Source organism: Seriola aureovittata, chromosome 17 (assembly GCF_021018895.1).
Source record: "Seriola aureovittata isolate HTS-2021-v1 ecotype China chromosome 17, ASM2101889v1, whole genome shotgun sequence".
NCBI classification, from domain to species: domain Eukaryota; kingdom Metazoa; phylum Chordata; class Actinopteri; order Carangiformes; family Carangidae; genus Seriola; species Seriola aureovittata.
The window spans coordinates 16479611-16504871 of NC_079380.1; the positions used below are offsets into that span (position 1 = coordinate 16479611).

Here is a 25261-nt window from a genome sequence, read left to right on the forward strand (position 1 = left end):
CCAACACACGGATTCACTGTACAACTTGAATAAAGTCACAGGCTGCGTATAAACACATCGTCTCGCCTTGCTGGTGTCAATCCACATTTTGCAAATAGTGTGAAGTCTAGAGAGTGAGTATCACAGCTGAGGAGCAAAACATCTGAGATCTGTGACTCAAAATATGTTTAATTAGCCTTAATATCCTCTAAATTGACTTGTAATTCAGCCTGTCAATTAGACATGCATTCAATGCTTTTGGTTCACTACACACTAACTATGTAAAAATTGATTTTTTTTATTTTAGTATTTTTCTCGATGGAAGTCAGCACTTAGCTGCAGTGCCTGCTCCTGGACGGATCCCTGAGTGTAAATCCTGGTTTCACATTCAGTAAAATGGGACAGGCTTAGAAAATGGTCCTTGCTCAACCGTGTCCTACAGCATGAGTATTATTGCACTACTATAATTTCTGCAAATTTCATTTTTGAATTCCCCATTAAATTCCTCATAAACTCTGTTACTTACTGCTTTTGATTAAGACAACAGTTCCATGCTGGGTTCATTCCTCTGTTTATGTTTTATCTCTCCATTCCTGCTGGAAAGATTGACCCAGTGACCCTCAGTGTAAATTGCAAGTGTGTATATATATATATATATAGCAATAGGAGCTGTGAGTATTGATTTTGCGCTCTGAGTATTCACATGGTACTTAGTCCTCCATAGTCTATTTTTATGCACTTAAGACTTATGGCGGTTCATGTAATAAGCCAAACCTACAAGAATCAACCAGTTAAGACGAGAAAGTGCCAGTATACACCCTGCTGTCCTGGCACCAAGTGTTGAGTTAGGAAGTGCAAACACTGGAGCCTGTGACTACGTTCACAAGATTTATTATCACCCCAGTGTCTCTCTCACCCCAGTCTGCTGTTCGCTCCCTCCTCTGTTGGTGCACTAAAACATTTCTCCAATGCTTTCTTTCACTCTCCGTTCCCTCTCTCCTCCATTCTACTCTCTGATACACTCCATCCATCCTCCCTCGACTTCCATTCTTAACCACTCTACCCTAATGCACATATGCAGAAATGTATGGCCAACAATAAATTCTTGGGGTTTAAGTTGTAGAAAGAAAATGTCTTTCCTAAATCACAAGCAAACTTTCAGGAGATCCAATTAGAAAGTCAACAATAAAATAGTATAATAGTATAAATCTGGGAAACAAACCAGAGTAAAAGACTGATAGATTAGGCAAACGAGAGCAATAGTATGGTCAGTATAAATAGTTAAACATAAGCATGCACGCATGTCTATCAACAGTACACCAAGGAAAGTGAAAAAGATGGATTGTAATACAAAATGATATTTATAATGCTTTTACACACACACACACACACACACAATCAAACACAGATGGCAGCGAGGCATGGTGGTGGTCTGACCATCGGGAGCAATTTGGGGTTCAGTGTCTTGCCTGAGGACACTCTGACATATCGGCAGAAGGGATTTGGGGATCAAACCTGTCTCAACCCTGTGGAAACGTCCTGATCTGATCTACCTCCAGTTGCTCATCCTAGGTTTTTTTTCTTTTTTTTTTTTATCTGTGGAATGTCCTTTCAGACAAATCTCATACTATGCTGAGGCCCATATGTCAGACTGACACAATCCCTGACAGATGTTGGGATTTTCTGACTGGGAAGCTACTTAGGTTCTGTGTTTCATGTCCGAAAAACCCAACCCAAGCCTGACTCAGTTAATGCATATTCAGTAACACACTCAATATGTGTTACGCTGTTCTTAGGAAAGAAGTGGTTATCTCCAGGCATATTTAACTTTCCACTCAACTTTTTTAAAATCATCTTTACTGGTCAAAACTTACATTTAGAGGACAGTGTCTCTTTCCCATTTCCTTTCTTTTTTTACTTTCAGATGTTGGTCAGTCTTCCTTGACAGTTGAAGAAAATGTAAAAGAAAAGGGTCAGGGAGTGAAGTGCTGCAGTTATACCGTGTTCAAGCGTGCACAGCTACAGAAATGGTGTCGAGATGAATTATAGATCAAACGTGGATGGAAGGTAGTCGAAGACCTTGCATCCCTAAGATGATGAGGTCAGATGGTGAAAAGTGAGCGGGTGAGGGAGGAGATAGATATGAAGCAGTCAAAGAGAATAGATAGCAAATGGTAAAAAAAAGAAAAAGAAAATGTGGGAGAGAAGTAAAACCTGTGATTAAGAGGGAAGAAAAAAGTGCTAGAAGAAAGAGAGAGGGAGATTGGCTAGAGGAAGTGAGAAAGAGATAAAGAGAGGGAGAAGCAGGGAAGGGAGTAGGACAGACAGAGAACTAAGACTACGCGACCATAAGTATAAGTCTGGTTTTCCTGTTCTCACCCTTCCGCTACCTCTGTCCGTGGGCGACAGTATTTCTTGATACGTGTATGTAGGCATATCAGCATATTGCCTGTGATCGTACAGAAACAGAAGATTGGAAGAACAATGGCTTTGGTTGTGATAACAATGGTTTCTTACACCACTGACTACAACGCTAATGATCGCTGCCACATTCTTGCGGTTCTGTAAGCCAAGTCTGCCTTGGTTGCACACACATAAATAGATCTGCGGTTCACAGGTTTAGCAAAACCACGTTTGGTGTAATGAGCGTGGCTGCCTTTCACTACTTTCATGTGAAAAATGTCCATCGGTTTCTCAGTGTTTTACCTTTTTATTTTAATCAAATGTGATGTTCTGAACAACTGAAACAAATGAGAAGAGTGAGATCGAATATGAAATGGAGGTATAATCACCCTGAGGGCGGAAAACTATGACTTTGTTGACTCCTGGAGAGTTCATGAATTTTGTCGAGTGTCACAAAGACAACTCGGCACCAACCCTCATTTATTAGACATATAAAAACTATAAATAAGCCTGAGTGTTACACAGAGGAGGTAGTATAAAAAACTATCATAACACAAACTCAATAATGAGACTGAAAAAAGGAGGAAAGTGTTTTTTTCCTGAGGCACAAAACAAATTCAGAAGTAACATTCATGTGCCAAGGCTCTCTTTGAAAACAAATGGTACTGTGTGCGCGTTGGCTCAGTCATCCCACCGTAAAAAAATCCCAGAAAAATAAATAGCGTAATTAGACCAATGCTCATAATGCATTTTGATCAAGTGTCCTGTATGAAAGACAGTGGAGCTACCGGAATGACATTATAAGGGAATTATGTTTTTTCCCATGATGACTTCAACAGTTGGTGCTGCACTCCTACAGCCATCGCAGGACTGCACAACACCTGATACGTCCATGCAGGAAGTGAGACAACGAAGGTCCCGATTTTATACTATCATATATAGGACTTCAAAATCAACTTGAGAATGATATTGAGGTAATTATTATATAATCGTCATATACTTTTACTCTAAGTGTGGACTTCAGAACTGATCCCACTAAAGCCATTCAGAACCAGCAAGTGTTACATTTTGAATACAGGTGCCTTCCATTGAGAAATCTTTTATTTATTTATTCATTTTTTCTGTGGCTATGAGTTTTTTTTTTGGTTGCGTTGTCTTTGAAGCGACCTCTACGGCTGTACACCTGTTCAACAACCCGTGCAATGTGCAGCATGGGCTAACAGGTCGCTCTCATTCTAGGCTACCTAGATAGTACAACCCTGACATGCTTCCCGGGTTTAAAATAACACAGGGCTAGGTCTCAGACGACACTGTTCCTCATTTAGTGCTCCAGTTCCATCTTTTTGGCAATGTATGTGTGTGTCTGGTGGTCATTAGGTTTGTGTATGTGTGTGTGAGCATGTCTCAGTCAAGATGCGCACCAACACACACACACACACACACACACACACACAAACACACACACACACACACAAACATATTATGGCCCCGTAAGTTCCTGTCACTATGCTAAAAATACTGTATACCCAAACTTTTTAATAGCACATTTGCTTATTTGAGTAAAGGCTGCAGCAGAGAGCGACATGAAAAACAGCACAGAGCAAAAGGCTGGATGAATTGCAGCATCGCTTGGGGCCTGAACTCAAAATCAAAAAGTGGCATCTCAGTTCAGCTCTTCACACAACTCACCATTTCCTTATCAGCATCTGTGCATCTGGTATGTCTACACGAAGCTGAATCGCAATTGTTTGTGTCCTGAACACAGCAGCCCTGTGTCTATTATTTAACATTGTGCAAGTATCAAGTGTAATCCTTTCCAGAAATAATGTGATCAGACAGAGGTTCAAAGGAGTTCTCCGTGCTGATGTAGGCTACAATTGGTTTTTGAAAATGTAATCGCATTGTGAATTATGGACTAAACTGCTGTTTATTTGTATGGACAGATGGGATCAAAATGAAATAACATGAATAAATAAAAACTTGATACTGTACATCTGAGAGTGAAGTCTGTCTCACTGTCACTCATTTTATAAACGGGATGAGAAAACTCTCTGTGACTACACGCGGTGGCTTCTGTTCAAACACATGCATAATCAAATCCCAGAGTGCGACTGGGGGCCGAACAAAAAAAAAAAACAAAAAAACAAAACAAAATACAACAAATGTGTTGTTGGAACAGAACCGCTTCACTGCAGTATCGCACACATGAAAACAGACACCACAGCGCAACCACTGTCATCATACTGAGAGTAGAAGATAAGGGTGAACACTGATGATGACTGACTTGTCATGTGTTTGAGGATGGACAAAGGAGTTTGGAGTGATGTCAAAGTTGTTTGTTTATTGTTGGCGAGAATTTAAAACTAGTCAAAGAAAAAAAAAAAAAGGTTCATATCCATTGGTTTCTCTTACTTTAACACCTCTCTAATTTCAAGCAGGCTAAAAGTAGCCTCTCAGTTGATATCTTATTAATACCCACATATTTGATTAATTTCAGACAGGTTTCACATAACTCCACAGGGCAGTTAATAATGGACTGTTTAAAGTGTCCTCGTCTCTCCACTCTAATACACATTTATCTTCTATACAGATTCTGGTCCTTTGGGTTCGTGCAGTGACACAGGGTGCCCAAGACTGTCTGGAGAAAGTGAAGATATCATTGAAATGGAGGAAGCTTACTGTACAGCAGCTCTCCAAAGCGTTCCCGTCCCTATAATGGATTTATGTGTCATGGAAGCTGCTGGTCTGAACAGTCCTGCAACCATTCTGCAAAAATCCTGCCACGCAGGCAGTCCACATTCTGTGTGAACAAGGTGCTGGTGGTAATGTATGTATATGGTCATAACCGATGATCTCCAAGCGCAACCCCCCACCCCCCCCACCTACCTCCCTCTTTCTTTGAGAACAGTGAACATTGGATTACATGGGCCAAGCAATATCATCGCAGTCATAAAATATACATGGTATATAACCAGTAAAAAAAAAAACACACACACACACACCATCACTGTTCCCCTGCTGCGATCTGCCCATGAAACAAACGCATTCAAAGAAAACCTCAAGCTGGGTGTGGATGCACACAGTCACCATGGGAGGATTGTCTGAGTGATGCTCCATTCTTCCCTTTGATCATATTTCTCTTTCTTTCTCTCCCTCAACCTCTGGTTGTCAGTCATTACGTTTTTAGCCGAGCTGCTGTTGTTAAGCAGTCGCTTCTGGATTAGGCTTTTGCAAGCATACTGATCTGATTACAGCAGTAGATAGGTCAGCTTATGCAACATGTATGGTTCGCTGTATATGGGGGATGTTTCTTTTCTTTCTCTCTCATGCCGTTGCTTCTCCTGTGTTCTCCTACTCTCTCGGTTAATTATATGACTAATCTGTGTTTGGTTATCTTAAAGGTCCAGTGCAATGAGAAGCAGGTTAATGGGTTATTATAGGTTAACCGTTATTACAGGTTATTACAGGTTAATGGTTATTATGTTATTTGACAAAGGAAATCTTTGTATGTTATTTTTTAATATTATAAATGACCTGCTTGGCTGTGTCTGCCAGGTAAAATGGATTCCTACCAAACCAGCAATATATAAAATATAAAAAAATAGATAAAATATATATATAAAATAATATCATGGAATACAATATAATATGATAATAAAATGAGTTTCCCGCTGGTTCAAATAAACTGAATGAGTTATAGACAATTACTGTGATTTCCCTGAAGAAAATCATCAGTACCAGGATTCAAAGATTTTTTTTTTTTTTTTATAAAATTATAAAATAACACAACCAAAACATTTTCCTATTTACCTCTGTAGACTAGGAAGGAGCCACAATGTGAGTGTCAGCGTAGATTAGTGTGGATGAAATGAAGCTCAAGCAGCCTCCTGCTCTTCTCCAAGACAAATGCACATTGTCTTGCTTGCTCTTAAATGTTCTCCATTTATACGCCATGACCAATACCATGCTGCCAAAGCTGTGATGTCTTCTCCTCTTTTCTGTCTTTCTTCACTCGGATCATTGTCATTCTTCCCATCTCCCCATTCCCTCCTTTCCTTTTCTTTCCTCTCGTCTCCTCTTCTATAATTGAAGATATGCTACAGGCAATGTGTGTACTGAGGATATACTATAACTTGAGAGCCATGTTCAAACACATACCCGCACACACACACACACACACACACACACAAACAGTATATGCAGAAAGATAATTACAGTGATAATTGCCATTTTCTTCAAATTGCAGTTCTTTGTGTGTCACTGGCACTCTTCCGCACACGAAGCACTGATAATTACTTCAAGGTTGAAGCTTCATTAGCCAACAGACCTGGCGAGCAGATTAACACTTCAAAGAAAGAATGAGGGAGGATGGCGGGCGCCAGGAAAATATGAGGTTTAAAAAGTGGAGTTACTTGCAGGAGAGAGTCAAACCATGACATAACATGGTATATGAGGAGTGTAATATACCCAAATACTTCATGTGATCTCAGATTTATCAGAACTGCTCTTTACCTCTTTCATTAAATTTTCATTGTGTGTGTGTGTGTGTGCATGCATCTGTGTACCATCTGTTCTGTGTTTCTGAATGCACCCATGCAAGCATGAATGTGATGAAGACAGAAACATCTATAGATGCGAGACGGAGCAACAAAACTGAGAAAGAGACAAGAGTCAAACAACATATCAACAGATTTGATCATTTTACCTTCATTGTGTACGGTGGCCAGACATAGAGAATAAGCCTGTGGTGCAAATACTGTATCAAACGGAGGAGAGGGCAAGTGATGTAACCTAATGTGAGCAGAATTAGTAAATGATAGACACGGCATACTGGCACACTGACTGCCACAGTTAAACCAAAAAAAAAGTGTGGGTGAGGCAGTAACACTGCAGGAGATAGAGACAGCACAGTAAGACAGATTGTGTAAGTGAGAGAGAGAGAAAGAGAGAGAGAGAGAGATGGAGGAACTGAAACCAGAGTATTTATCAGTTTGTCTTTGTGCGAAATAGAAGATCAGGTGTAGGGAGAGTGAAAATATATGCAGGCCAACGGCAACAACACGGGAGAAAAAGACATGTTAAGAAAGTGCCCCAGTGATGCAGGCGACAGACAGAGTGTGTGAGTTGGCGATAGATGATTCTAGATGTATACAAACAGTGTCTTCCCTTCCTGCTCTTTATCTTGCTCTCCTCCCTTACTGTTGACTTAGCATATGTTCACAGAATGATAGTGAATGAAAGAGGAGAGGAGCAGACAGGGCCTAAGATGGGAAAGTATGTTTCGCCTTGCAAATTTTGACAAACAGGCGGCGAGTAGTGCAGACCTCCGCCAAGGTCTAATAATATCACCAGGTATTTGTATTGGCCACAACTCTGCATGGGGAGCCAAAACATGGGCTTATAATTAATGAGTCACAGCATTATTTAACATACAATATATATGTATATATAAATACATTATATGTATACATTATATATACATATATGGCGGGCGCCAGGAAATCGTGGGTTAAAAATAAGCTTTTTTACAGATTTACTGGTAGCAATAAAATCTAAACGTAGCTGCAGTACGCCTTACCCATCTGCTTCCTCAAGTCAACAACAAAGGACAATTTACAGCCACTTTGAAGTCTGAGATAATGGGAAAAGCAAAGTAATGAAACTCATGGTGGATATGAGTCAAAATAAGCTCAGAACTCATCAGTGAAACATGTCACACACTTGATGAGACTCAAACTGTGAGGTAATTTAATGCTTCGTTCCTTCAGCCCCTCACTGGCAAGACACCCACATACACAGATAAGACTCCAGACAATGGCTGACACACACACACGCACACACAAACACAAACACATGCATGCACACACACGCCAAAAAAAGTCTTTCCATTTATTACTTCCTGACTGCTCTACACTCACACATACACAAAAATACATGCACCCAGAGTGTAGTTTTGTCTCTCTAACACACACACACACACACACATACACACACATGGCCAGACGCAAACATACACAAAGTCTCAGTTCTAGGCTGCCACCCAATCGATAATCCCATTACAGCTGAAAAGGCTCTTTTATTTGTTCTGATTGAGTCTGGGTGGAGAAGGAGGACTGGCTCATAATTAAAGCGGGATTTGCTAGATTGATGATTAAATGGAGTGGATCGGAATGTGAGCAGACACTCGGGCTGTGGCACGTATAAAAACGTTACGTTAAAGCATCCGCTCCGCAAAGATACGGGCTTAAATTTGGCCTCTCTTGTTTTCCCTTTTCTCCGTGCCCCCTCACTCGAGCCGCCCCTCTTCACGTCACAGGTATCAACATGTCTGAATGTAATGAAGGCGCGTGTGCCTCGGCGTGGGCGAATACAAGGCCAGTTTGAATGAAAAAGAGTGCTTCAACACGGGTAGCAACCTTGGCCTCAACTGGAATGTACTTGGGCCGTGACAAAGACACGCAGCACACACACATTCACTACATGTGGGGATGTACACAAATAAAATACACACACACAGAAAAACAAAGTTAAACTCAGAACACAACATAAAAATATATACATCGTACTTGCATAGCTCTGTATACATTCGATTGTTTACAATGGGCCTTTATTTAAGGCACTTAACCTAAATGCAGCTTGTCTCAATAACTCAATGGTAAAATGTGGCTACACTGGACAGCTCTAACAATAAGTGTATCGTGTGAGTTCTGTATGTTACACTGTGTCCCAGTGCAGCAGTTTCCTCAGGCTGTTGTTGTAACAACCTTGCCATCATTGGCATTCACACCGATGGCAATCACAACACAGGAATAACTGTGTCTTTACTTGTTTGCCAAGTGCAGAACCATCGGTTGCAAGCATCTCATTTAAGTCAGTTTTCAGGTCACAAAAAATTACACTTAAAAAAATTTTGTAGTCATCACATGGATGAACTTCAGCATCAATGCATGTGTGGTTTATTATCTGCTTTGACGAAGGGTCGCAGCATTTTGCTAGACCATTACTTTCAAAAAAAAGCCTACAGGGTACTGTAACAAAAAAACAGTAGTGGCCACTGCCACCACAAATATGCTCAGATGGTTTGAAGAGCATCATTAATGTGCTAGCTTCCTTCGATTTTACACTGGACTCATTATTCATGGTTAAAGCTGGAAGGCACTTGACATGATGGTGCAGATTTTTTTTTTTTTCATGCCAATATATCCGTCACCATGTCTTTTCCATCTGTACAGACATTGCTGTTTCTTGAAATGTTGCCATCAATAGCACCTTCAACAGGTGACCGCCTGCAACGTTCAAAACTCTCTCCTTGCCTCTTCAATTTCCTGCCTTGTCAATAGAAAATTGGCTCATTGGCCAAGGGGCACGGCCAAACTCACTGTGACTGGAAGGAGCCAGATGCAAACACCTGAAGTGTTAACAGAATTTTTACAGGGCTGATAATGACTGAGATCATTGAGTGGCAGGCTGGATTTCTTCCTCAGTCTCATCCAATAAGTTAATAATTGCCTCTGTTCACAGTAAATAGTTTCTGAGCTGAACTGAAACAATGATAGTGTCTAAATATTCTCTGCCTAGCATGCCTGGAATGATGTCAGTGCCTCTGGCTCACTCCAGTCATCCCTGCAATACAACATACTGTATCTCTTTCATACCTCCATATTTTTACAGCAATCACACTGAGAATTTAGCCTTTTGTGAATAGTACTCACTGTAAAGAGGCTGTTTGTGTGCAAAAGAGGTCAGTTTTGTACTAAAATGAAAACTAATTAGTTAATTAAAAATTCAGTACTTTATGTCCTAGGCAGCTCTATTAAGTGAATTTCCACCCGCATTTTTTTCTGTTTTGCTGTACTGTGTTCTAAGTCCACAAAAGCATCACCAAGTCTTATTAGTTCTCTTGTCAGACTCGGAAAGCCCTGTAAGGGGCCTCTAGAGGCCTTTCTGCTTTTATAACCAACTGGACCAAACTGATTTGAAATGAGTGACTAACTGACAATGCCATCCTCAGAGTCCACTGAGAGTTGTGGGGTAAAAAGCCTTCAAACATAAAAGGAAAGGGGATTTACTCATATAGGCGATTACATCGCTGACGGATGTAACTGTGCGACCAACCATATGAATTTTCACAGGGTTACAGCGACTGATTAAGCAGGTCACAGCTGATTACATAAGAAATGAGCATGCAAACAACATTGCACATTAAGTATCATATTTACTCAGAAACTAACACTTGATTTCTTCATGAGGGCCATGTGCTTGTTTTATTTCTGTCTTTCTGGGTGTGGCTTTCACGACGTCATTGTCATTGTGTTGGTTTTTTCTTTTTCCCTTTTAATGACCGGGCTGTTTTTGTTACGCTAGAGCAAAGAGCAGCAAATTGGCCCTTTAGTTAGTGAAATCCACTATTCCTGCATTCACTGCTGAGCATTTTTCAAAAGAAAGAAGAGCGGGCTGCTGCTGCTGTGATACAAGGTCTCCCCGCGATGAGACACTGGGTCCAAGAGAGAGGCTGAAGCTCCCACTGACTGGTGGTGCATGTAAGGACAGTGTAGTCATGCCCACAGAGACAGTGAGTGTATGCTGAAGCGAAAGAACACCGCGCACTCTCTTTGCTTGAAACCATGTCTGGCATTGAGGAAAAGAGATCATTGTGCGCACACGTCATTATGTTTTAGAAAATTCCACTGCACAACAGAATAAACAGGTTGAGAGGCTAAATGACTAAACTGTATTTAACAAAATATGATGGGCTGTAAGTCATATTTCTGCTGCAGCTACCTTCCACCAAAAGAATGTGTTGTTATTTTATGCCTCATTCATTGATTGTGACTTAGCTCCACATACTAAATGCCTGTCTGTATTTTTATCGTACCCGGCTGATTCGGAGTGGCACCACCGAGCCTGTGAGAGTGCAGGCTCAGTGATGAGAGCGAACAAAGACGCATTTTTTGGATTCCTAAAAAAAAAAAGGAAGAGAAAATTCAAACCTGGCCCTGCATGAATACCGTAATAGCTTCTAAGGATCCAGATTGCAAAACTAATTTCCATATAGTTACAGTGTTTATTGTGCCGAAGAGGCTAGAGTAAATTAACATCACATACAAGACATTAGATGACATACAGAAAATTACAGCACTTTTCAGATGATAGTTTTAGCCTTTTTTTGTAGTGGCATTTTCTGTTCTGATTAATTTTTGTCAAGACTATAATTGCAGGTCAGCAGCCATGTAGCATGATTTCAAGTCAGAAAACGAAATATCACGCACCATATACACTAGAAAGCTGTTTTCATCTTAGTGTAAAACTCATTATAATGTAAACAGTGGTGTCCCTCTCACACTATTATCTTCACCTGATGTCTTTGTTTCCTTTCCCTTTATTTCCTTGTGTTTGCTTTTGCAACAAATGTTCAACCTCCTCTCAGTTAATAAGTGATTTTTTTTAATCTTATATTAAACAAAAATAGATGCTCGTAACTGAATTTTACGCTGTGAATAATTGCAAACAATGTTTTATTCTGTTTTTAATTAGAATTTAATTAATTCTTATGTTGTATTCTTGTAGCTTGTATATAGTATTGTTGGTGTGATTTTATTTTTCAAGCCCTTTAACCATTGACGGCACTGCTCATTCCCTAGACCTTGTGTGTAGTTTTTGATTGGCAGAATCAATTCCACCACAATGACTATAGGCATAACCTCTGAGTTTATTACACAATATTAATTACCATAATGACATATGATCACAATAAAATGATGCAGAAACATAATTTCATGAGTATGAAGGTGGATAAACTGAGTTACATTCGTCTTAGACGAGTGAGCTTTTTCTCAACACGAGCACAGCAGGCGGGAAGCGAAGAAATAATTACAACAATTACTTCTTTTACTTTATCTTTGCCTGGCACGCACAGCACACTTGCATATGCACACACACAGACAGAATATAATAGCTGTGGCAAGTGAAGCACTGTCAGCACTAATGACAGTGTTGCCAGTGAAGTAAGAGCAATAAAAGCGGAGAAGATGGCATAATATATGCCTGTGAAGACACTAACTAATGCTTTCACCCCAGTGTTAAACTATGCCAAATGCCACACACACACACACACACACTAGGGTAAAGTAACATACATGACACACACACACACATACCCGTGTACACTTATCTTTGCGGGGACCTGTCATTGACATAATATATTCCCTAGCCCCTTACCCTAACGTTAACCATCACAACTGAATGCATGACCCTCAAACCAAGTCTTAACCCTCAAACCACCATTTAAACTTGTGAGGTCCACAAATATAGTGGGCTCTCAGACACACACACACAAACACATATGCAAACATACACACCAGCAAGAAGATTCAGTCTATGGTGAAGCAGAGCAATGTGTCGACCAGTGAGGTTGTATCACTTTGTGTTGTTGCGTAAGATGATCATTACTGGTATGTGTTTTGCTTTTTTTGTATGTGTGTGTGAGGCAAAAGATGGCATGACACGCAAGGTACATCCCGGTGGGAAAAAAAAAACACAGTCACTCACAAGGTGAATGACTTACAGAGACATAAGTTTGAAGCTATCAGTCAAAGGAATCCATTTTCAAAAAGGTTTTGAGAAACTCAACTGATACACAATGGGAAAGGAATATCCTACCTGGTTCCTCTCTTCCTTTCTGCCTCTCAATCCTCAGCTGTATTTATTAAGATAAAAAAGTGCAGTGTATCCTATCCTTTATGAAGACTTTCCGGTGAGGGACGGTGTTCCCGCTGTGGTCGACAGGTGGTGGATGTTGTACACCAAAATTAGTTGGTTCTTTTGCTCTTCTTGCACTTGATGCGGGTCCTCAGTGGTTCTGCCGGGGTTCCAGGAGACAAAACTTCTGGCCTGAAGAGAGTTGAAGTGAAAAATATTTAGAAAAATTGAACATCACTCGGGATTTTTTTCAACCAAAAGAAAGATGACTCGCGTCAGATCAGTCTCTGCATTTCAAATCTCATGTAACGTTCTCATTAAATCACTTACTTTATTTCATTGACAAGCAATTTGTTGTCCACTTATGTAGCAAAAAAACTTATTTCCGAGTGTTACTGAATGTAATTCAAGTTTCATTTACATGGCAGTCATGCTTATAATAACATCCAACATGCTGCTCAAATTTCTAAGGATGAGAACAGCATATTTAGTGTTACAAAGAAATGCCCTCTGGTAAAATATATCAATCTTTAATGGAGAAGGAGAGAAAAAAAATAACAGTAAATAATGCATCATTCACCACTAAAGGATTTCAAAGGAAAATGGAATGGCAGGGGAGTGACAATGTGGAATAATAGACGTGAGCTGAGAATACAGACCGAGTGAGAAAGGTGAGAAAGGAAGAGCAATGAGAGGAGGAGAGGGTTTTCAGAAGCATACTGATTTTCCACTGCAAGACCGTGAAGAAATGCACAATGGAAAATCTATCTATCTATCTATCTATCTATCTATCTATCTATCTATCTATCTATCTATCTATCTATCTATCTCCATCTCTCATTCTTTCTCTATCTGTCCTTCTCTCTTTTTCTCCTGCCCACTATCTTTCACTTCATTTCAGCTGCTGTGGTTCACTTAAATTAACATCACCAGGGCAGACAAGTAGGACAACAATAATGATGACAATAATGGCTGATGATGCATCAGAAGGGTACAAGGTGACAGATGGCGCGATCTGTAAGTGGTGCTATACATATAATGAGATGCTACCTATCTCCCTGTTTCAGTCACAGAGCAGGACACCTGTCACAACACACCTCAAGCCGGCAGCACACAACACAGTGCATATCTATGAATAATTTGTGCAAATAACTGTCACAGAAACTGACACACATGCGGCCCTCCCACCCCCCATTTTTTTAAATTTTTTTTTAATCTCTCTCTCTCTCTTACTGTTTTGGTTTCTCACTTTCCTCTCTGTCTCTCTTTATCTGTCTCTTTTCCTCTTTCTGTCTTTGTCCCTCCGGCACTTTCACCCTCACCCTGACACACACACACAGACACGCACGCACGCACGCACGCACAGCCATACCCATACAGACAGTCTAAATCAGTTAGCAAGAGTCCGGCCAGCTGCCCGAAAGTGAGCTGAGCGTGACATCTCATTTCCAGCAATAATACTGGGCAATAATCCTGCTCCTCCTCTTGCAAGGAAAAATGGAGGAAGAGCAAAGAATTACATAGGATCATGACTAGGCACATTAAGCAGCCATGTGCATGTGAGAAGACAAGAGAACAGGTCTCAGAAAAACGCATGCACACGGAGGAAAACACACATCCTTTGAGCTTTCACTCACAGTTATGATATACTTGCAAGTGACATGAGTGCACACACAGAGAATGTTTTGCATGCACCCTGCAGACACTAAAGCAAACACATATGCTTATACAGTATAGCACTCACGCAAACACACAGGGTTTCAAGCTGATTACTGAAACAGATCTGAAGTGTCTCCCCAGTGTGCTCTCGCTGTCTGAGCAAAAACAACGGTTTAAACCAAAAAGGACAAAAAAAAATGGACCAAAAAAACTGATTTCATTGAAAGTGTGCATGTTCCAGTGTTGTGTCTTTGCTCAGTAAAATAGCTTTCACATGAAGTATTGAGGTCTACTTGTTTATGTTGTTCGGCTTTTTGGTTTAAGCCTCGGTTTCATATGAATATAAAAAGAAACTCATCTAATTCCTAAAATGCTGTATAGCTGCATATTCCTCATAAATTATTATGTCATGTTTTGGAATATGTTTTTGTCTGGTGGGCCTGCTTCGTGTTTACATAACAGGGGTCAAAATGGATCTCCAAGGGAAATTTTGTCTTACTGTAAAGGACCATACTTGGGCTGTCACTTGAGCTCAGAGGAAACATTGCCCAAATGTACTGTATATTCATGCTTGAACCATTTCCATTTTGGAAACTTGAAGAGTTTTCCTCTCGGGATACCCTCAGGTCAAATTGTCAACTTTCTACCCAAGATGTCAAAAACTAATAGCAAATTTTCCATTAAATTTACTGAGGATATTTATAGTCCCTGGAGGATGGTTTCTAATATTCTGGGTGAACCCTCTGACTTTTCATGTCGAGGCAGCAATTTCCAGCTGTGCACAAGAAATCTGTTCTGAATCTGCAAAAAACTTTAGTGAGTGTGTGCTCCAGACTCCAGACTCCAAAGACACTCCGCTTTGATACAGGATACACTTTAATATTTAAACTCCTGTGATACAGCTCTAAGAACAGAAAAATAATTGCTATGTTGTTCATTCTGTCCAACTTTTTTTTTTTCTGTCGGGTATTTTTGATCTGACAGCCATAGACCATACCAGCAAACTCTGCTGCAAATTGCCATGTAAAAAGTCTAGATAATGACTTGGTATAGTCACATCAAACAGCTTTATTTAGGTTATGGGTTAGTAGCACTCCCTCCAAGATTAGTCCTGGCACGAGGTACCTGCAGAACCAGCCAATCACTGGAGAGAGTTTAAAGTTGACCAGGGTTCCAATGCAACCTTAGGGCTGACTGGTAAACAGGATCTAGGGGCCTGAGTGAGGAGGCAGCAACTTATCTGTAAATTATATCCCCATAGTCAAGAGCTGGTAGAAAAATGAATTCATCAATGTTCTTCCTACAGATCAAAGGAAAGCTGAATTCTTGTTTCTGTATAAAAAGAATGAATCATTTGTAGTTTGCCAACAAGGTTCCTTATGTGTCATTTAAATGAAATTTTTTTGTCAAGCCAGATGCCAAGATAATTATATCTTGACATGTATTTCATATTTAAACCATTGACAGTAGAGATGTGCAGATTAAACCATAAATTTCATTTTGTTTATATCATCATAAAATGAATAAAAGAATGTTGCAATGCATGAAGGGAGAGTTGCAGTTCCTCGATAGCTGATTGAACAGAGTCAGCAATACAGTTTTTGTCCGCATAAAAATTATAATTTCATTGATATAAGTGGTGAACAGGACCTCCACCTGGGGAGTATGTGGGCCAATTCCCAAACCTGGGAAGTGTGTCTGATTAGATAGAAATGTTGAAGATATACAGTATATGATATGTTCTTTAATAAGAGGTGCAAATAATCAAAAGAAAAAAGGATCCATATTATCGCCTGACTTCCTGATATGGATGGCCTGTAGTGTTTGCTGAAGATCAATGGAGAAACAATAAGTGGAGAACTGGGAATCTGGGCTCACCACATGCACACAATCATTCATTGTGGAAAAGTCTCTATAGGCCTACACTCAGAGAAGTGGGCAGAAGCAACCACATGTTTAAAAGCTGAATACACATCATTTGGTTCTGACACTAAGTAACCACCAGATTTGGGTCAAGAGGAGTAGTGGCTTTGTTCTTTTTGACTGTCTTCCAGAATTTGGCAGGGTCCATTTGGCAGGTTTGTAATTAAGTCCAAATAGTGTGTTGACTTGGCAGCCCTAACTGCAGCTGCACAATTGTTTCTTAGGCGACTAAATGACATCGAATGGATTTGATCCCAGTACGACTCTGGCTTGTGACCAGGCTTCATTCCTTTTCTTAAACAGAGCTGAGAGGTCAGGCGAAACCCAAGGATTTTTTTTTTTAAAAGGTGCATGTTTATTGACGATGAAAAGAAAAGATTCCTGAAATAATCTAGATCTAGTTTGACAACTGGAATAAATAAAGTGCAGTGAATGTCACTATAAAATAGGTCATTCAAAAAGACTTCTTTTAGTGACTACTCGAGATTGTGTTTTTCCTTTCGTGCAATGATCCGTGATGCCCAGATGAAATACACCAGAAGCAGCAATTTGATCATCTCTATTGGAGATGATCAAATCTATTAGGATTGATTTTGTGTGTTCTTTCAGATTTGGCCTTGTGGGACCAATAATCAATTGTGAAGGAATCCCAAAGCATTCCTGGATTTAAGCACACGAGGGTGACCTGTGAAAGTTTTCTTCCTTCCGTGTTTTTTTGTTTGTTTTAATTTTGTAAGCCTCACTCACAATCCAAGAATCCAAATCATAAAGACTTCACATTGTCAATGTCAGACAATGGTTCACTGTTTGGCTTTTATTATGACTGATTGTGTCTACATGGAGTCATCTCTATCCTCCAACGCTCGGGTAACCGTTATAGATAATAATGTAGCGAGAAACATAACTAAGACGAGTCTGCCCAAATCCAGTCCGTGAAGATGGACAAAAGGCAAGACAGACATAACAATAGTTAGATAAGGACATGTGACATCTGGATTATATATGGTCTGCTGGACAAGAAATCCTCAGAAATTGGTGTAGCACTACTCTGATTCACATGCTGGCTTTGTACTGCTCATCATTTTTGTCCTTGGTGCCAAGCTTACAATAAACACTTCTGCCTGAGACATCTGAACTCCCGGTGATCCCGGTCTTTTTCTTTAGCTCGTAAGATTTTAACCACAGCTACGATGGACTTACTCTTGGGAAAGTGCTCTGTATTTAATTAAATTATTAGCATTTACACCACACCAGGTACCTTTTCTATGGACTGTGTTGCCAGGTTGGGTATGTGGCAAATTAAAATGAAGGTGAAACAGTCTGTTGGTAATTTGGATAGGAATTGGAAAAGCAGCAGTAATATCCTTCCACAAGAAGGTGCGTGGCTGTTTGGAGTGGACAGAAAAGAGAAAGAAGACGAGCGAGGAGAGGCGTGTGATGAAGCAGTTGCTCACATTTGAAGGACAGTACATCAGATTAGCCACAAGCAGCTAACCTAACTTGCGCGAGTGAGGACCGTCTCATGAAAACAGAAAACAGCGAACCCCGGAATAAGTTGAAATTTTGAATACTCTGTTGGCTTCCACTGTGTATTTATCATAGCCAAATGATGTAGACACATCAAGACACATCAATGCTGAAACTCACCAATACACACAACATGTAAAACTTTAGTCCTAATATTCTTTCTTCGTATTTATTTCCTCACTCTCTCACTCCCTCTCAATCTTTCTCTACCTCTCCCACTCATAATCACATCAAAGAGTAGCAGCTGCTGACACAATGAGAGGGTTGGAAATGAATCAGTCATTTTCCCTCTGTTCAGCTATATACGTACACACTCACACATATACACATACACATAAACAGAAGCCTTACTCATAGATACAGTCAGCATTTCATAGCTTTCACACTCTCTCATGGGTCCATGGGTGGGTTACACAAATGGGTTACAGAATCTCATGTGTGGAGGTGGCTGTGTTTGCACATGAGTTATTTCGTACTTGTACTTAAACCATTTCATCAAGGTGTTCAGTGAAAACTAACCACAAGAGCAGGAGTGGAGAGGAAGGACGCGTTGAAATGTCACTAAAGCAGATGTGAGGAGAACGAGAAAGCAAATGAAGTGAAAGGTGGGAAGGAGTCATCACGGGTAGGTGGTAAAGATGATTTGAAATAGGGTCTGACTGCAGAAATATATGGGTTTTTTTACAACGTACAGTCCAATAGAGTCCATGCACATGTACATTTACACCTTGCTAGACTAACAGCATGTCGTGTCAAGGCCAACTGAAATTCAATACTATCTGTGTGGTGTTGTCAGTGAAGTACTTTGCACAGCTGTCACATCCACTGTATTAAATGGCCATTAGTGTGATTGATTTTCTATTAGAATAAATGTTAAAGGGACAAAAGACAAGCAACTTTGAAACGGTTGTAGGCATTTGCTTGTCTACATTGTTTTTGTTCTAATACACCATTAATAGTTTAGGGTGTGCGTTGGGAGTAACAATATTCATTTCATTTAGCAATAATATTAATTTGTGCTCATTGCTCAACTGGAGTTTAACTAAAAGTTCACTCACCTCCAACTCACTCTGCAGAGTTTAGAGTCTTAATTACACAAGTGTCTCCAGCACCATGTACTGTATGACCGGTTCAAATCTGAGACTGGACACCAGTGTGCTCCAGAATCTGCGGTTACCTCTATGACCAGCCGCTCTCCTGCTGCGTAGCTAACACTGCCAGTATTTCTCCCTGTAAATGGTTACACAGTTGTTATTAGGCCTAATTCTTACAAGCATTAATTGTGTCAGGGTTCCTATGTGCTTCCATAGTACAATGAACATGAAGAAACTGTAAAACGTTAAGCAGTGGAAGGCCTCTGCGCTAATAAATTCACATTGATTTAAAGTTTCATCCATGAAATACTTGCAGGTTTCCCTTGCAATGTGCATCTTCACAGTCTTGTGAGTAATCTTGCAAGCCTGCAGATAAGTTTTGAGCCTCGTATATATGTTATGCTTTGATGCACTCAAGTTTCTAATTTAAGACAAACAATCTTTGGCGCATAAAAGTGTCTTGACGTCTCCATCTGTATTTTAGTATGAAAACATAATTATCTTGATACAGTGCCCACAGTATATGATGAGAGATAGACAGGCTGGTGATCTCACTCTATGTGTTTCCTTGGTGCGTTGAAAGAGCGGTAAAGGATACCTAATTGTGCTTGAAATGATTTCTAGTGCTTTGCTACATACAAATTTACAATACAATCCATACTCGACAAGCAAATAATGCTGGAGGAAAGCTCCTTCAAAATAAATAACTAAGTCAGTCTGTTGTGTGGTGTTCATCTGGACAAATCCCATTTGTAATTTGATTATGCAAACATCCAATTATCATGCCTCACGCTGCATGATCTTTAAGAGATCATTAAGACGCCAGTTCAGACTGAATCATATATTTGAACCATTTTGTATATGCTTCTTATTAGTGCGAACGTCAGAATTCACATGCTGTAAGTCTACACATTAGATCTCCCATATGCCCAGTAATCATATGTAATGATGCTTTATATTTTGATATCAAATTAATTTACACTGTAAGTTAGTAACATGACTTCACCTATGGTTTGTTTAAATTACAGTAATTCTCAATAAGAAGAAAAAGAACCACGGTGCAAGTAACGTCTACCTTTGGTTCCACATGTCAGAAATAAATTCTACCAGCTCAACAAGCTTTATCAGATGTCAGTCATTTATGTGCATGTACCCAGACGTATCACTAGCAGCTGTCATGCAAAAAACACCACACAGTCCTTAAATGTTTTAATAAACACCCTGTGAGGCAAGAAACTGAGGCTGCCAACTCAGGTTTAGTAATCGGAGGAGAGCAGGTGTGTGAGTCAAGAACCACGGTGATGTCATGAAGTCAAGGGAGCCAGGTGGGCCAATTGAGCTCGAGAAGGAGCCCACATCTGGTGAATGTGTTACTGTTGGTTAGGTAACAACGCCAAAGGCTGAAGTGAGCATGAAGCAGACATTTCGGAGAACAAGCTCCCTGAGTGTATGAGACCCTTTAATGTCAAGTAGAATTGAAGTAAAATCTATTTCGTCACAGAAAGCCTGAGAAAAGAGTCTGTACAAGTGGTGTTAGCAGAACAGAGCACCGAAGAATCTCAACATTACCATTAAACAACATTGCAACACCATAAAATTAGCTAACCCTCAAAGGAAGTTTCTGCATTTAATTACAATTGGGGAGAAAGCTGCTGTTAAATTGACAGTATTCCCAGTATTTCCTACTTGACTACACCACTGACGGAGCGGAAGAATTGCAAAGGAGGAAAGGATCGAGGACTGAAATTGAGCTTCTAACAAATACTGTCTATCTCCATCGCCTACCCATCTGTCTTTCTGTCTCTGTCCTTCCTTCAAGGCGCATGTGTCCTTAGTACTGCCAGGCAAAATCTGCCACCGAGGCTCCTAACTGCAGACCCTTGGGCGGGTGAGACAGAGAGAGAGACAGAGAGATAGAGCGACAGATAGAGTGAGAATAGGAAGACAAGCGCATTTGTGATAGAAGTAAGGTGACAAAAGATAAAAAACTTGACATCAGAAACTGCTGTAGACCTCGTTTTTCTGAATGCTTGTCACAGACTCCCTGGCTTTGTGCATGTGTGTCTTTGTGGGTGTGTGTTTTTACTGTCTTTTGTGTATGTGTGTGTGTGTGTTTTTTTCTGCAGGAACCTATCCTCAAGGTAGTCTGCTGAATCATGAGCATGATTCATGATATAACCTTTAAAGGTGTGCGTCAGTGTGCGATAGTAAAAAAAAACAAAAAAACAAATGAACATGTGTCAATGCGGATGTGCATGCATGTGTATCCATATGTGTTTGATAGTGCTGGGCTAAGGCGGCTGTAGTGTAATGCATGCTGGGATATATCCTAGGTATATGGAGGGCACGATTCCGCCGCCAATAGCAGCCAGACGTACTTCTGACATACGTATTGACTGTACACATACACACATACTAACACACAGGTTAGAAGTAATCCCTCTGGCATAAATGAGCTACTTCCCCTCCGGAGATATCCATGTCAGCTCTTCGGCCTTGTCTCATATCGGCACTTGAGCATGCTTGTATTTTGTTGGTGGCATGTTTACATTTATGCAGCGAGTTGGTCTTTTCAGCCCATCAAAAATAAATATAATCATTTATAAGGTAAACCAATTTCAATCTTCCACTTTCATCACAAGCTCTCCTCAGTATCCCGAGCTGCATAAATGAGGTGTAACCATTCATGTTGTCAACTATGCCTTTGAACGTTAATCAAAGGTTTTCTAGCCTGTCAACAGCCACAGTGTAAGACTGTGTTTTAACCAAACCTTTGGCAGAAAGGTTTAGGTTTGGAGTGACTGCTGGAGTTCCCTCTCTCTCTGGTAGAACATTGTGGATTAGAGGGAGAATGGGGACTTTTATAATCCTCCCCCTTCTCTCTCTCTGTCTCTCTCTCACACACACACACATATACACACTCTCTCTCTCTCACTCTCTTTCTCTCTCTCACTCCTTCTCGCAAGTGGTGAATGACAACTCTGTGGGGCGGGGATGCCGTCAGAATAATGTTAAGATAATGGGTACTGTCAGGACAACGTTTCATTGTTTTTGTTGTTGTTTCAACCCAGAAAACAGGAAAAAAATAGATTAAACAAACAAAGGGGATCATCATGGTCCCATGTGCTATATTTTTCACAGGCATGTGATTGTCAGTGCTGGGCAACTTATGCCGGCCTTACACCAAACGACTTTTCAAGCAATTTCACCCTCACAGACAAATTTTAATGTTGGAATAAAATCGTGAGAGTTTTGCTACACCTGGGGGTCCTTGGGGGATCCAGGCTTTACTTCCTAGACCTATTGACGTCAGTACATATCTCACCCACCTGCAAGCTTGACACACAGCACAGCACAGAACTACTTAAAATGAAGGCCAGGAAGAGTTTTTTTTAGTCTTGTACGCATGCCAAAAAGACACTATGTTATCAATTGCCTGGAGAAATCTACTTTGTATACTCTGCCAGCGGCAGAACCACAATGAACTCAATGGCTGGAATTCCTTTTTACCAGGTTCCCTCCACTGTTCCAAACATTTTACTGTGTGTCGGGCAACTCAAGGAACACTGCTTCACAAACAGTTCGACACTGGGTTTTTGCAACGGACAGAGCAGTTCCCTTTTCATGTCGCCTAACGGGAGACTCATGGTCACAACCTGTAAGTATTATGTGTGCATAATTAATTGTGATTTGTAATGTTTAGTCGGGTCACCGGTGACCTGATCGCGTTAGTGAGAAGCAAAACATTCACAAAGTTATAAATGCTTAAACGTTTGTCAATATGGACACAATACACCTCGTCACCTCGAATAAATTATCCACAATTTAACATCATTTAACACATCACTTCATTTTTCAGTAACTATGAGCATGAAAGCAAAATTAATTCAGTTTTAACAGCATGTAAACCAGCAAGAGGCAAAGCGGTTGCAACTCCCTACCTTGGATGTGGCCATGAAGTCGAAATTGTCTGTCCATTCCTCAGTTATTTATATTCCTTTAGTCTGTAAGGGTCCACAGATAAGAAAAGTATTCCAAGTTATGAATATCGTCCATGACCATCGCAGACCTTGGAGTGACTGTATCCACAGGACTTCTCTCCACATTTCTGCCATTTTCATCCTTCTGACTGCCTCACAGTGGCTATGTTTGTTTTCCTGCTCCAGTCTATCTTGCAAAGGTGGATGGATTGGACTGATGCCATTGTAATAACCACAACTGTTTTTTTACAGCTGTACGAGAAAGCATGGCATGAGCAGACTTAGCTGCAAGCTGACCAATCAGAGCACATTTGGCTCTGATGCACATACCGTACATTGTTTTATATAAAGCATTATAAGCAAAGTATATTGTGTTCTCTCTTAAAACAGACCTCTGTGTCCACATCAGAAGAATACTTCATCATGATTATCATCAACAACATGACAATCTCCCTCTCTCTAAATAAGAGGTTAGGGTAGATGAGAGACATGTTTTTCATAGCTGATTCAATTATGTAACAAAGGAAACTGATTTATTTTACAAGTCAGTTTATCATTTAATGTGCAACTTCAATTATTTACTTTCAACTAATATGCAAATATAGGTCTAACCAGTGTTGGCTGTCTGCTGATACATTCGGTGGTTGGGTCATCCACTGAATTAAAGTTGTTGGTACAGTACTACAGAAAAGGTTTTCAGATACGTACACTGACAAGCAGAGAGAATATGGGATCTTTTCAGGCAACAGATATGTGCTCATTATCCTCACCAACTCATGCATGCAGTGGATTGTTTATGGGAACAAAAACCAAGAACATTCAGAGCTGCTAACAATCACTCTTGTAGAAGGCTGTGGAATAAAAAAAGACTCTGAGTGCCTCAACTGCAAAACCTTCACATTTCAATTTCTATTTTTATTTTGTGTGAGCTGTTTAGTAAAATTTACAGTACAGGTAAGTAAATAACCCCAACCTTTTACTTACAAATAAAAATGTGTGCTCATTTTTGCCTATGAGCCGCAGTGCAGTGCAGTACCACATACACACTCACATTCTCACGCACACTTGTCTAAGCTTTTGTCGCCTGGCTAGTGGATTAAGTGTGAGCATTTGTGAAATCATTTGAACCCCTAGGGGTGCAAAGAGCAGTGTAGACAGTGTGTGTATGTGTGTGTGTGTGCACGTGTGTGCATGCGAGCATGTGCGTTTGTGTGTGCATACATATGTGTGTGTCACTGTGTGCAGTGTGCGTTGGGCTTAGGTTGGTGCAGCGTATGTCTGCTTGTGTCTGTGTGATTCAGCTCTGCTGTGAATACACACAGTAAAACTGAGGAAAAAGAAGTTTCTTTTTTTTTTTTTTTTTTAAAGAGGGCTGGAAAATGAAAAAGAAGAACAAATAAAGTTCCCCTGGCTTGTTTTAACAGAGGATGTGCAGCAATCAATATTATTATTGACCGAGGGGAGAGGTAGCATTTGTTTGACTATCGATTACTTCCAGCCAACAGCTTATTTCTACATTTTAGCCTGTGTGACTCCAGACTCTCAGTCTGAGAAGCTGACTAAGGATCATATAGCATCTGAAGGAATCTGAATAGGGAAAACGAAAGTTTTTTTTTTTTTTTTTTGATATGAATGAAAGTACACACATCTACACACTATCACAGTTTAGTGAGTAAGTATTGAGAAATCAGTCGGCATATTAAAATCAGCTTCCGAGTGCAGATGTGTGTCTGCAGGCTCCAGGTTAGGGTGAGATATGCGTTTCTAATCTCTAATCCCCTGGAATAAACCAGAATTATTCTGCCCTCCAAACACCTGTCTGTCTGTGTACCCACCGTCCCAGCGATGCTTCTGGCCTGCATTTTCAGTCAGCCTTGCAAAACTGTGTCTGTGAATGCATTGGTTTCCCTCCTGTCTTCCCCATCCTACTCACACTGAACCCCGCCTCTCTCTCCCTCTTTTTCTTTTCCTCTCAGTTTATCAATTTCAATTGACATC

At 40.3% G+C, this 25261-nt stretch overlaps 1 protein-coding gene across 1 annotated transcript in view; it reads right to left on the reverse strand.

The window, feature by feature from the left end:
• LOC130185385 (protein phosphatase 1 regulatory subunit 29) overlaps window positions 1-25261 on the reverse strand; it is a 70922-nt gene that overhangs the window by 35461 nt on the left and 10200 nt on the right. The window contains exon 2 of the mRNA XM_056401858.1: window positions 13042-13272. The gene's annotated coding sequence lies outside the window, so the exon portion shown is untranslated. The remainder of the gene's footprint in view (window positions 1-13041; window positions 13273-25261) is intronic.